The sequence below is a fragment of the Haemaphysalis longicornis genome, unplaced genomic scaffold, assembly GCF_048455015.1.
Source record: "Haemaphysalis longicornis isolate Haplotype H1 unplaced genomic scaffold, Haemaphysalis longicornis Haplotype H1 scaffold_10, whole genome shotgun sequence".
NCBI classification, from domain to species: Eukaryota; Metazoa; Arthropoda; class Arachnida; order Ixodida; family Ixodidae; genus Haemaphysalis; species Haemaphysalis longicornis.
The window spans coordinates 34,052,880-34,064,696 of NW_027526204.1; positions in this window are offsets into that span (position 1 = coordinate 34,052,880).

The following is an 11,817-nucleotide window of genomic DNA, read 5'->3' on the forward strand; positions in this document are numbered from 1 at the left end:
ACTGTTGTTTTTCGACTACATTTGGAGCGAAGCGAGCAGATGCGAGAAAAAAGTTTTGCTCTGAAGTGATATTGCTCCTTCCCAAGCTTGGAGTTTGCTACCGAATGTTAAATTTGAACAGTATTGACAGTAAGGATTCTCACCCAGGCGAACAAAGCGGAAACAAATAGTGAAAAAGGATCAGCTGGCGTAGACCGCAAAGTGCTAGATAGAATCACCAGCAGGGGGTAAACGGAGCTTTTTGCTTTTACAGCAACTCGATTTTCCGAATGAGACGGCAGAAGGTGGCCTGATTGTGCTCATTAGCAGTGGCGAAGAAACAAGTGGCCCAGCCTAAAAACATGCTGCCCAAGCTGGCTTAAGTGGAACCGTGGTTAGCGCAGTGGCACTGGGTTCGATTGCCGACAATAAACTCGAAAAGCCGGAATTATTTACTAGCGGCCGGTAGTTCGCCTTGCCAAGCCTCAAGGGGGCTCTGGATCTAGATTTGGAAACAGTCTTTGAGATAACCGCCGCATCCCCGGGCAGCATTCGTCTGCGGAAATTTGTGAGTTTCTCTGGTAGCACACGTAACCGTTTTGCTGGAAGTCTTTGTGTAGGAACACTGTCCTTCTGAAAATGTAGTTTTGTACGAGTACAGTTGCCACTGTCCTTGTATGCTAAGCACAGTTATATGTATTAGTACACATAAAGCACAAGTTGATAAAAAAATTCCATTTCTTAAGTTGAAGCACAATTGGAGGCTTAGAACACCACCTTAAATCTCTGCGATTATTTCTCCTTTGCGCACAGCGTTTACCCCACTGTGCCTGGCTGCTTAATTGTAAAATATTTTTATCCCAAGGTGCCGCTGCAGATCGAGTCCTGTCGTGTGAAAACGCCATTAAGGAAAACGCAAAATAGCGCTGATGATTACGCATCATAGTCGAAACACGACTTTCCGACGTGACACATAATGACCAAGCAACGAATTCTGCATTCCTCGTTCTTGGCCAACAATTAAATCAATTCTTAGTCAGTTCGCAGGTACACCCAGGCGGCACAGAAAGTGTGCCCTAAGACCGGCCCGTCTATGGCCGCTTTCTGGCATGTCCGGCCAGCATCCATGTTCTGGCAGCCACTGATCATGCGTTGAACGGCCAACATTCGGCAACCAGCGCTTCGGTATTTTTCCGTCCGCCCGTGTCCGGACGCACAACGGCAGCTAACCGGCTGCCAGATATTCAGTTCTCTTACGGCTGCCGATGTTGAGAAAGAGAACGGCCGAAGTACGGCCTTAGGGCATCCGTTTTTTCTTCGGAAAGCGCTAATCGGCCGAAGCACGGCAAGCGACCGGACACAGAATATGCGTATTCTTGCGGCAGTTGGTGTTCGAAAGGAGACCGGCCGGAGCGCGGCTGCCGTGCATTCGTTGTTTCAACGGTGAACCGCGCGTCCGGCGGTAGAATATCTGGCAACCAGTGTTATGAAGGATACCGGCCGACGTACGGCCCCAGAATATACGTTTTTCATTCGGTTAGCTGTCCTCGGCCGAATTGCGGCAAGCGAATGGCCACACAATATTTGGCAACCGGTGTTCAAGAGGAGACCGGCCTACCTAAGGTATCTGATTATACGTCATTTTTTCGGCAAACGGCATACAGCCGAACAACGGCACGCGCCTGGGCGCCGAGAATTCATGCACAGACAAAGGAGACCGACCGGTTTTTTCCTGGGGGGAGAAAAAGCCGTTAGTGAGCCGAACGACGGGGACGCGTTTTTCATCCGGTCCGTGTTTCTACGTTTTAAATGAACGAAAATCGTTTGTCAAACAGTAATGAGTGTTCTCGGTGAACGGGCAAGGTGCAAGGACTCACTGGACGTTAGCAGGGAACCTTTTAGGCCAGCGAAATGTCATTTATTGCCACAAGAAGACTGTGCCACACCGACGAGTGAGCTAAGCCTCGCCAGTCATCGCCGCTACCACGCCTCTGCCGCCGGCTTCGTCGACGCATCAGCTCGAGGTTATTTGCCCCCTCAAGAAATGGAGAGCATTGGAGACATCAACTCGGCAGAGATGTCCGATCCGAGATGGAGATGGTTCACCAAAATGACTGGCCTTCAAGGGCGTCGAGCAAGCGGCCACCACGCAGGAGCTAAACCGCCAGCATGTCAAGGACTCCCCACCAAAGAAAGGCAAGTGCGAGCAAAAGCGCAAGTCATTCTGCTTACAATTAAACTGCGACAAGAAATATTGCACTATGTGGTTGGTGATAAACGTAGAAGAGACTCGCTCGTGCATTGGTAGGATAAACTTCATGCCCTGCACTATGTTACTTGATGGGATTTTACGACTGCCTATTTAGAAAAAAAAATTACTTTAAATTTGCGATAACAACAGAGCCTTGTCACTGACGAAGCCTAGCTGTTAATTTAGTTCCGATGTTTGAAGGTGAGCTCAGCTACTCTTGGGATATGACTCATTTGATTAAACATAACCGCCAGCATCCTAGGAAACATGGATTTTGTCAGGATTTTCTTGCTCAACGCAGATTGTTGAGTTCACGTACGATTTGGCTCTTGCAAACTCGAGCGTACGACGTCTAAAAGTACCTTATAAATTTTTCATTTCATTTGTACAGCGCCTAATTCTTCTTGCAGTCGTTCGATTCATTCAGTTCGGTTCTATTCGCCCCGAGACAATATGGAGCTTTCTCGAACGAAGAGACGGTAACATGATCACTCGCCGGCTCGCCGGCGAGAAAACAACAAAACTAAACCCTCCGCAGCTCCGGTTTCGTCGAAGCTTCCAGTGCTTTCGAAGAGGTGCGCGTGGCCTTGCCAGTGCTAAAGAGCGTCGATGATTCTAGAAGGGAGAAGAGTGAAGTTATTCGCTGACGGCGGCGGGCGCGTTGTGTGTTGTGATCTCCATCTCCGCGCCGGAACGGTTATAAAAAGAGAAGCCGCGCCTAAGCAAACCAGCTACGTTTGGCAGTCGTGATGTGACAACGGCACCTGTCAGTCTGTGCATCACACCATCGGTGACCCGCACCCTGGAAGACTCCAACGTACTCCCGGGCCTCGAATCAACGTGATCGTCCCGGACGGCCTGGCCTACAACGAAGCCGCGCTTCCCAGGTAGCCGATTCGCCTCCGACAGCGGTGCATCGTCCGGCCCGGTCGGTGAATATGCTGGGGCTCTGTCTCTCATAAGCATCGAACTGTTCGTTTTCTTTTTTTGTTAACTGCTACGCTTCGTAATATTCATTTGTTAGCGCTCCTCTTTGTATCATTTTGTCTAATTGGACTGTTTCTTGTATTTGAATTTCATCTAAGTTGTCTGTCATTATCGATCCATTACCTCGTGCTTGTGTTTGTAACTTGCCTGTCTAAATATAAATCTTTGTGCTGTTTTTCGTTCAAGGCTCTTGCTAATTCTTGCTGCTCTGGTCGGCGAAAGCCGCACATCAGACGGCCACCCCCTTTGTCACCTGTGCCCTGTGGATTCGGTGGGGTTTGTTGGCTCTCTGGAGTCGATCCCCATATCTTCCGACAGTGCACCCTAATTTAAGGAACCGGGTGACATATGGTGTTTCATATCACCTTCTGCGTAGTACATTTCATCCTATGAACTGAATGAATCGGTTTTTGCATTGTTATTACTATTGGCCCTATAGCTTTGTTCAAACGTACTGTGTAGTTTACCGGACTATAGCGAATGAACGTGATTCCGTATACCTGCAGCTTTATTCGAATTTAATAATATCCTGGGGTGCTGATTCAGAAAAGTTTTTGGGTGTTAAACAGTGTGTTAACGGCACCTTTACAAGAAAACCTTCATTCCAATTGAATACGTATATCGTAAATTATGCTGCTCTGACAACGGCCGAGGAATATAAATACCTAGGAGTTTATTTAGGGAGTGGTCAGAGGTTAAATAGGCAGGTTCACACCATAAAAGTTACGGCTGCATATGTTTTTGGCTTTCTGAAACGAAATTTCAGTGAACCTCCATCTAACTGAAAAGAACAACTGTATTTCACTCATGTGCGCTCAATCTTGGAGTACGCATGTGTTTTCGTGGATCCCTACACCAAAGAGCTGGTTGATACGCTCGAAAACATACAGAACATGTCAGTGCGATTCGTATTAATTGGCACGCTCAACTTAGCATGAGAGAAAGTAAAAGTAAACTGAAATGGCAGGACGTGGAAGATCACAGACGAAACCACAGGTTGAACTTTTTTCGTAATATCGATCATTCGAAAACTGGAGTAGAAGGGGATAAGTATGTCCAAGCGCCATTCTACATATCGCAAAGTGGGACCGCTAGCTTAAAGCAAATTATTAACTTTCCTGTAAAGGTGACGCCGTGAGCGATTCATTTTATTTTACATCAATACTGCAGTGTATTTATCTTCCACGTATGATTGCATTAACTGTTTATATTGACGATTTTCAGCGCGCTATGTAGAATTATTTTGTTATTTTGTCTCATATTTAATCTCCATTCTGTAATGCATGCAAAGGCAAGCAGGCAACAAATAAATAAATAAATAAATAAATAAATAAATAAAAAATAAATAAAACAATGAATAAATAATTGAATAAAAATAAGTAAATAAATAAATAAATAAATAAAAAATAAATAAATAAACTTCCACAGGCGCAAGTCTGCCTCCGATAGGTTGAGAACCCTACGCATTCAACCTTGACCAATAAAATATTTATTGCCCTATTTGTCAGTATGCAAGGTTACCTATATGCATGCTACCATTGCTATGTTATTGGTTTAAAACAAATTATGTAACTCTAATTTTACGCCTTTCCTTGCGTGAACACAGAGGGATACAACTGCAGCCGCCTAAAGCAGGGCGTCATTCGCAACGCTTCTAGAATTTTTGGAACGTAGTATGACATTAGAAGAAAATTAAGTTCTTTTGTACTAATAAGTGGTCTGGACGTAACTCATGAAAACAACATTAAAATAGATTGAAAATGAAAGTACCTGTTCGCTCCTTCTTAGGATCAGCCCTGCGCAAGATCATCAGAAAAGCTGATCGAGTAGAAAATGTCTTTGCAAAAAAAATGGGCAAAAAATGGACATACTTTTTTGTGAAGGAGTTATATTAAATGCTCCTCAGTGTTTTGTTGAGAACAAAAAGGCTTCGTAAAGGCATTCACACTGCTTTTATATACATCAAAATTGGTCAAGCAACTGTTATAAAATAGTTTATGTAGTCATAGCATGAAAGTGTTGCGGAATATTGCCCTAAAAGAAAGTATGCGCCCTCCGCCGCCCCCCCCCACCTCCTCTTTCCCCGTTTATTACCGGTAAGCCGCCCCAGAGAGGATATCAGGACCTGGGCAATACATCTATTCAAGCTCCACAAAGAACTGAATATTTTCTGTGTTCGGCAGTAAAAGAGGCACAGCAATTAAAGGAACGACAATTTGTGAGCACTGCTTAATAAACGAATTTTGCTGTCAACTGAGGCTGGTAATCAAGCAAGTCTGCGCTGAAAGCTTAACGGCTGGTGGTTGCGCGCGAGCTAACTTTGATGTGGCTGCATTGTACCCAAAATGCTGGGTTTGTGCTGCTTCTGCACTGCCCGAATGAGTCATCTGCTTGCGCGACATGCAGTGACCGGCCTCAGTACAGTTAACATACTGTGGCTGAACTCCAATGCCCGTAGCACGGCCGTATTTCCGGCAGCTTTAGTCCGGCTGGAGTCCGACGACCGTATCTCGGCTGTCCTCCGGCGTCCGTACTTCGGCCGTACACGGGTGGCTTTAGAATGGCCGGAGCCCTACGGCTGGAATCTGGCCGTATGACCGTAAGCCGGTCGACTGGCCGACGAACACTGGCCGTTGGACAGCCATGGGAGTACGGCCGTATACGGCCAAAAGGCCCACATTTGGACATGGGCCGAACATGGCTGCCGGAAAACGGCCGGACAGAAAATCACCGGCCAAAGTACACCGGCCTGTTTTAGGCCGAGCAGTTCTGTGCTGCCTGGGGTATGACCTAACAATTCAGACATTTTACTATTATAAAGCACTTGAGTTTCGCATGTCTTCACAACAGGTATAGAATAATTAATATGGGTTCCGAGATGGCTTTCCCGTGTATAACATAAACGCATCAAAAAAGTTCAGCTAATGTCAGTAAGAACCCAGGCAGCACAGGACTGTTCGGCCTAAAACAGGCAGGTGTACTTTGGCCGGTGATTTTCTATCTGGCCGTTTTCCGGCAGCCACGTTCGGCCCATGTCCTAATGTGGGCCTTTTGGCCGTATACGTCTGTACTCCCATGGCTGTCCAACGGCCAGTGTCCGTCGACCAGTCGACCGGCTTACGGTCATACGGCCAGATTCCAGCCGTAGGGCTCCGGCCATTCCAAATCCACCCGTTTACGGCCGAAGTACGGCCGCCGGAGAACAGCCGAGATGCGGTCGTCGGACTCCAGCCGCACTAAAGCTACCGGAAAAACGGCGGTGCTACGGGCATCGGAGTTCAGCCACAGTACGTTAACTGTACTGAGGCCGGTCACTGCATGTCGCGCAAGCAGATGACTCATTCGCGCAGAGCAGAAGCAGCACAAACCCAGCATTTTGGGTCCAATGCAGCCACATCAAAGTGAGCTCGCACGCAACCACCAGCCGTCAAGCTTTCAGCGCAGCCTTGCCTAATTACCAGCCTCAGTTGACAGCAAAATTCAGTTATTAAACATTGCTCACAAATTGTCGTTCCTTTAATTTCTGTGCCCCTTTTACTGCCGAACACAGAAAATATTCAGTTCTTTGTAGAGCTTGAATAGATGTATTGTCCAGGTCCTGATATCTTCGGTGTTGCGGCTTACCTGTAATAAACGGGGAAAGAGGAGGAGGGGGGGGCGGCGGAAGGCGCATACTTTAGTAGGTTGTATTTCAGAGAGATCAATTGCGCCGCTTTTAGCCAATTTCTTTTAGGGCAATATTCCGGAACACTTTCATGCTATGACTACATAAACTATTTTTATAACAGTTGCTTGACCAATTTTGCTGTATATAAAACCGGCGTGAATGCCTTTACGAAGCGTTTTGGTTCTCAACAAAACACTCAGGAGCTTTTAATATAACTCCTTCACAAAAAAGTATGTCCAGTTTTTGCCCATTTTTCTTGCAAAGACATTTTCTACTCGATCAACTTTTCTGATGATCTTGCGTAGGGCTGATCCTAAGAAGCAGCGAACAGGTACTTTATTTTTCAATCTATTTTAAAGTTGTTTTCATGAGTATACGTCCACACCACTTAATATTCTAAAAGAACTTAATTTTCTTCAAATGTCATACTACGTTCAAAAATTCTAGACGCGTTGCGAATGACGCCCTGCTTCAGGTGGCTGCTGTTGTATCCCTCTGTGTTCACGCAAGGAAAGGCGTAAAATTAGAGTTACATAATTTGTTTCAAACCAATACCATAGCAATGGTAGCATGCATAGAGGAAACCTTGGATACTGCAACGAATAGGGCAATAAATATTTTATTGGTCAAGGTTGAATGCATAGGGTTCTCAACCCGTCGGAGGCAAACTGGCGGCTCTGGAAGTTTATTTCTTTATTTCTTTATTTATATGATTGTTTCTTTATTTATTTATTTTTATTCATTTATTTATTCACTGTTTTATTAATTTATTTATTTGATGCCTGCTTGCCTTTGCATGCATTACAGAAGGGAGATACATAACACTACGCATTAAATATGAGACAAAAAAACAAAATTCTACAAAGCGCGCTGAAAATCGTCAATATAAACAGTTAATGCAATCATACGTGGAAGATAATTACACTGCAGTATTGATGTAATATAAAATGAATCGCGCAAGGCGTCACCTTTAAAGGAAAGTTAATAATTTGCTTTAAGCTAGCGGTCCCACTTTGCGATATGTACAATGGTGCTTGGACATACTTCTCCCCTTCTACTCCAGTTTTCGGATGATAGATAGTACGAAAAAAGTTCAACCTGTGGTTTCGTCTGTGATATTTCACGTCCTGCCATTTAAGTTTACTTTTACTTTCTCTCATGCTAAGTTGAGCGTGCCAATTACCTAATACGAATCGCACTGACATATTCTGTATGTTTTCGAGCGTATCAACCAGACCTTTGGTGTAGAGATCCACGAAAACACATGCGTACTCCAAGATTGAGTGCACATGAGTGAAATACGGTTGTTCTTTTCAGTTAGATGGAGGTTCACTGAAATTTCGTCTCAGAAAGCCGAACACATATGCAGCCGTAACTTTTATGGTGTGAACCTGCCTATTTAACCTCTAACCACTCCCTAAATAAACTTCTAGGTATTTATATTCCTCGGCCGTTGTCACAGCAGCATAATTTACGGTATACGTATTCAATTGAAATAAAGATTTTCTTGTAAAGGTGCCGTTAACACACTGTTCAACCTCCAAAAACTTTTCTGAATCAGCACACCAGGATGTTATTAAATTAGAATAAAGGTGCAGGTATACGGAATTACGTTCATTCGCTATAGTCCGGTAAACTACAGAGTACGTTTGAACAAAGCTATAGGGCCAATAGTAATAACAATGCAAAAACCGATTTATTGAGTTCCTAGGATGAAATGTACTACGCAGAAGGTGATATAGAACACCATCATTTGCTTTTTTGCAGTCCAAGAATATACAGTCAACCACTTTAAGCTTATCCATTGCAAGAGCCAAATCGTGCGTGAACTCAACAATCTGCGTTGAGCAAGAAAATCCGGACAAAATCCGTGTTTGCTAGGATGCTGGCGATTATGCTTAACCGAATGAGTCATATCCCAAGAGTAGCTAAGCTCACCTTCAAACATCGGAACTAAATTAACAGCTAGGCTTCGTCAGTGACAACGCTGTGTTGTTATCGCAAATTTAAAATAATTTTTTTTCTAAATAGGCAGTCGTAAAATCCCATGAAGTAACATAGTGCAGGGCATGAAGTTGATCCTACCAATGCACGAGCGAGTCTCTTCTACGTTTATCACCCACAACCTAGTGCAACATTGCTTGTCGCAGTTTAATTGTAAGCAGAAGAACTTGCGCTTTTGCTCGCACTTGGCCTTCTTTGGTGGGGAGTCCTTGACATGGTGGTGGTTTAGCTCCTGCGTGGTGGCCGCTTGCTCGACGCCCTTGAAGGCCAGTTATTCTGGTGAACCATCTCCATCTCGGATCGAACATCTCTGCCGGGTCGATGTCTCCAATGCTCTCCATTTGTTGAGGGGGCGAATAGCCACGAGCTGATGCGTCGACGAAGCCGGGGGCCTGGTAGCGGCGATGACTGGCGAGGCTTAGCTCACCCGTCGGTGTGGCACAGTCTTCTTGAGGCAATAAATGAAATTTCGATGGCCTAAAAGGTTCCCTGCTAATGTCCAGTGAGTCCTTGCACCTTGTGTGTTCACCGAGAACACTCATTACTGTTTGGCAAACGATGTTCGTTCATTTAAAACGTAGAAACACGGAGCGGATGAAAAACGCGTCCCCGTCGTTGGGCTTCCTAACGGCTTTTTCTCCCCCCAGAAATAAACCGGTCGGTCTCCTTCCAAACACGTCTGTGCATGAATTCTCGGCGCCCAGGCGCGTGCCACTGTTCGGCTGTATGCCGTTGGCCGAAAAAATGACGTATAACCAGATACCTTACGTATGCCGATCTCCTTTTGAACACCGGTTGCAAATATTCTGTGGCCATTCGCTTCTCGTAATTCGGCCGAGGACCGCTAAGCGAATGAAAAACGTATATTCTGGAGCCGTACGTCGGCCGGTATCCTTCATAACACTGGTTGCCGGATATTCTACCGCCGGACGCGCGGTTCACCGTTGAAACAACGAATGCACGGCAGCCGCGCTCCGGCCGGTCTCGTTTCGAACACCAACTGCCGCAAGAATACGCATATTCTGTGGCCGGTCGCTTGCCGTGCTTCGGCCGATTAGCGCTTTCCGAAGAAAAAACGGATGCTCTAAGGCCGTACTTCGGCCGTTCTCTTTCTCAACATCGGCAGCCGCAAGAGAACTGAATATCTGGCAGCCGGTTAGCTGCCGTTGTGCGTCCGTACACGGGGGGACGGAAAAATACCGAAGCGCTGATTGCCGAATGTAGGCCGTTCAACGCATGATCAGTGGCTGCCAGAACCTGGATGTTGGCCGGACATGCCAGAAAGCGGCCATAGACGGGCCCGTCTTGGGGCACACTTTCTGTGCCGCCTGGGAAAGCGTGATAACAAAGGGAATTGTGTGATGAAAAAGTGGTAGGCAACTATCACCGCGAGTGCCACAATGTGAACGCGTGGTCGTCAAGAAAGCTTGTACTTGGTGTCTAGGCTTGTAAAGCTAGACATATTCATGTTTTCTATGTCTCATATTAACAAAGAGGGACGCCGGATTTCGAAAACGGATTTCATCATCATTTCACCCCAAAACAGGGGACTAGTAGACTAAAGCAATACGCAGACGGGCTTTCTTAACTTGAGGACGCCAACACATCGCAGAATTGTCAACTTGCCCATTTTAGGTCCATTGCAAAGTGTCCATGTCAAGCTAGCGCTGATCGACTGAAAGCACTCGACTGCATGCGACTCAGAACAATCACTGGTAAGAGACCTCGCAAGTGTATTTTTAAGTCGCCACTGAAACGAACGCGAAAAGGACATTTTAAAAACAAACACAACTCAGAATCCCGCCTCCCTAAGAGCGGGTGGAGTTGGCCTAAGGCATATACAATAAGGGGCGCTGCTCTAAAGCGCCTTTCTTTTGCTGTTTTCCCGCAGGTGACCGGTGCATTGACCCGGCTGCGAGAAATCGGAAAGGAATTCGTATGTATTTTCAATTAAACGGTTTTACTGGCTATAACTTGAAATGAAGAAGCTTTGCGCTAATGTTTGTATACTAGGCCTTCCACCGGTGTTTATAGAAAGAGTAAACCGTTGGCCATCTTTCTGTAATTAGGAGATGTGAAGTTGGCGCTGCCATGAAGTGCGACAGCGTTAGTGTCGGGCATGGCTTCCGTCTCCATTAAATGCCGAGCGACCGATAACTTCGCTGCAAGGGCGGGGCGTTTGGTGAAATCATGTTACCGTGATTCTTAGTGACAGTATCAGTATCGGCGAGCCTACCATCCCGCTTCCTCCTTTCTCCGATCCACTTGTCGCTGCACCCGATTCCAGCTTCAGCAGATGCTTACACATCGTCATTATTTGTGATTCACGATTATGACGTCTTCTGGGGAGAATACATGGGGAGGACCGATGAGCCAGTCATATAGTCCCGGCAGGTAGTCCCCGTATAACCGCTCTATGGGCCTCGTTACTAACACCAACCGGCTAAACAGTGAAGCACATCAACGTAAAAGGACGTCTGGGCACGCACATCTCGCTCCGAGAATAGTGTCGGATGCCGTAAGACCCGCAGCCCGACCATCCTGGCAGGCCTCCCACCTGCTGGACATTTTGCCACTCCACGTCAAAAAAATTCCCCGCATTTCCCCGAGGGGAAGAATGGGAAAGTGCGAATGCAGAAGTTGAATTTGCGCGGTTCGGTAATGTTCGGGAAAGAGAGATCACACACACACACACAACTACAAAGAAAGATGCATTTATTCACAGACACCTATTTGTGTTGTCGTTGTACTTGATTGCTAGAGCGGATCTCAGCTTTGAAATTTCGTGTCAGTACTCGTTTAAGCGGGTGCATTAGCCCTTCTCACGCCCGATTCCTGGCCAATCCCCCACGTGGGTATGTGCCATGCACAGAAACCTATTTGTATGGTGGCGTTGTACTTGATTGCTAGAGCGGATCTCAGCTTTGAA